The sequence below is a fragment of the Rousettus aegyptiacus genome, unplaced genomic scaffold, assembly GCF_014176215.1.
Source record: "Rousettus aegyptiacus isolate mRouAeg1 unplaced genomic scaffold, mRouAeg1.p scaffold_m13_p_7, whole genome shotgun sequence".
Classification (NCBI taxonomy): Eukaryota; Metazoa; Chordata; class Mammalia; order Chiroptera; family Pteropodidae; genus Rousettus; species Rousettus aegyptiacus.
Genome location: NW_023416310.1, coordinates 70,447,068 through 70,449,275, shown reverse-complemented (window position 1 = coordinate 70,449,275; position 2,208 = coordinate 70,447,068).

Sequence of the window (2,208 nt, the reverse complement as noted above, 5' to 3'; positions counted from 1 at the left end):
GGCCGCAGGGGCCTGGACAGCTGGCCAGACGGAGGCCGAAGGACAGGAGGTGCAGGGCTGCGGGGACAGCTCCCGGGGCCCAACTCGGAAGGGCCTCGAGGAGGCCGCTGCTTGCTGGGCGACGTCTGTCCCGGGCAGGATTTCAGGCCTCAGTGCGGCCGCCCCCTCCCCTCCCCTGCCCCGGTGTCTAGGACGATCAGGGCGGTGGCGGCCGTCCCCTGGCACAGATGAAGAGCAGGGACGTGAGGGTGCACGGCCAGCCTGGGATGGAAGCCCGAGGCCGACACTGGCTTCCTGCGGCACAAGTGTGCAGCACACTCACACCCACACGGAGGCAGGCCCCCCACTCACCCCTCAGACACGCCTCGCTCACCCACGCACACGCCGGGGACGCCCCTGGACCCGCCCTGCGCGCCTGGGCTGGCTCGGGGCCGGCCCGGACCCCCCGCCGGGGGCGGGGCTGGCAGCCTGGGCCACCTGTGTGTCCGGACGCTGCCCGGGCCGCCTCCCGGGAAGGCCCCCGCCGCGCCGGACCCCGCCTGCTCCTGGCAGGAGCTCGTTAACTTGTTTTTCCAGCAGCCTGTGTCCCGGTCAGCCTGCCCTGGGGCTGGACAGTGCCCAGGGACACACAGGCCTAACGGCAAGGGTGGTGGGGGGGTGAGCACTGTTCCTGCACCTGTCAGGGGCTGTCATTTCCTGCCACCGCAGCGTGTCCGAGGGGCCGCTCTGGGGGAGCCCCGGCCGAAACCCTCCCAGAACCTGTGCCGGGCCCGGCTGCCTGGGCTTCATGCTCCCCGGACAGCCGGAGGCGCAGGCCCGGCCGCCCCGAGCTGAGTGTAGCTGCGCCCCCCCCCAGGGACTCTGCGCTCGGCCCCCCGCGTTCACACCGCAGCTGCCGTGGTCCCCAAGAAACAGGTGGCTTTTTTTTTTTTTTTTTAAGCTGGGTCGGTTATTTCTGTGCTTGTGTGGAAGTTCGGCGGCCGAGCGGACCCGAGGCGACGCCTCTCCCGGCGGCGCTGTCCCTCGTCTGCGCTGGCGTCCTGCGGCCCGGCCCCCCGCCCCCCGCCCTGGGCGCCACCCCCCCCCCCCCGGCCGGCAGCTGCCACCACCCAGCGCTGCTCCCAACGCACGAGTCCCCTGGCGCAGTGTGTGCCCGCGTCCTGGCCGCTCGCCCCCCAGGCGTCACGAAGCAGGGGAGGGGGCAGCGCTGCGCCCCGTTCTCTGCTGGGTTTCGTTTTGGGGGACGGTCCCTCGGTCCCTCCCCCCCCCCCTGTGTGTCCGCCCAGCCGTCCCGTCAACGGCCAACCGAGCCTGCGACACGCGGAGGCTGCGCTGTCCCCGGGTTCTCCACGAATGTGGAAGGTGCAGGACGGCACGTCGTCCCGAGTCTGCTGCAGGAGCAGGATAACGGGGCTCAACGGACCCCGGCACGTGGCCCGGCCGCCGTCCCCGCGGGGCCCGAGGAGAGCGGGCGTCAGCTGGGCGCAGCAGGGCGGGGCAGGGGGGCCTTCTGGTGGGGGGACAGGAGGGCCCGGGTGCCAGCCGCCTTCAGAACCCCGCAGGGCTGGGAGCAGCGCTCAGAGCGGGGGTGGGCAGCGGGCTCCGGGCAGAGGGCGCTGGTCTGCGGCCACCCCCGGCCGCCTCGCAGCACGGCTGCCGGCAGGTGGCTCCGTTCAGGTGGAGCCGACCGAGCCTCGAGCAAGGCCACGATCCCTGGGAGGCTGCAGAGCCCCGACACGTGGTGAGCGCCTGGGAGCCAGGCGAGGCCGGGCGGGCGGCCCCGACCTTCCACGCACCCGCCAGGAGTGTTGGCCCGGCCTGTCCGGCCCGCAGAGCCTCGGGGAAGTTCGAGGGGACGCTGCATGCCCGGAGTCTGACGGGCGGCAGGTGGCGGACACGTCCACTGTTATGCTCGGCGCTTCTTGCTCCAGGCTCTCGGCGGAGCCGGGTGAGCACTAGGGAGAGTGACGTCCCGCGTGGCTCCTGTCCACGCGGCTCCCCGGCAGGCTCCGAGGCCGCGTGTGGCGTCCCAGCCCCCGTCCTGCGTGCGGAGGGCCCGGCGGCCCTCGGATCGGCACCTGCTGCGTCGCCGCTTCTCCTCCTCCGAGCCGCCAGCTCTGGCCCTGCGGCCACGGAGCCGGGGCACCAGGCCCCGCCTGGCTCCGCTCAGGTCGGGGGGCGCCCTGAGCCGGGCGTTCCCCAGCACTT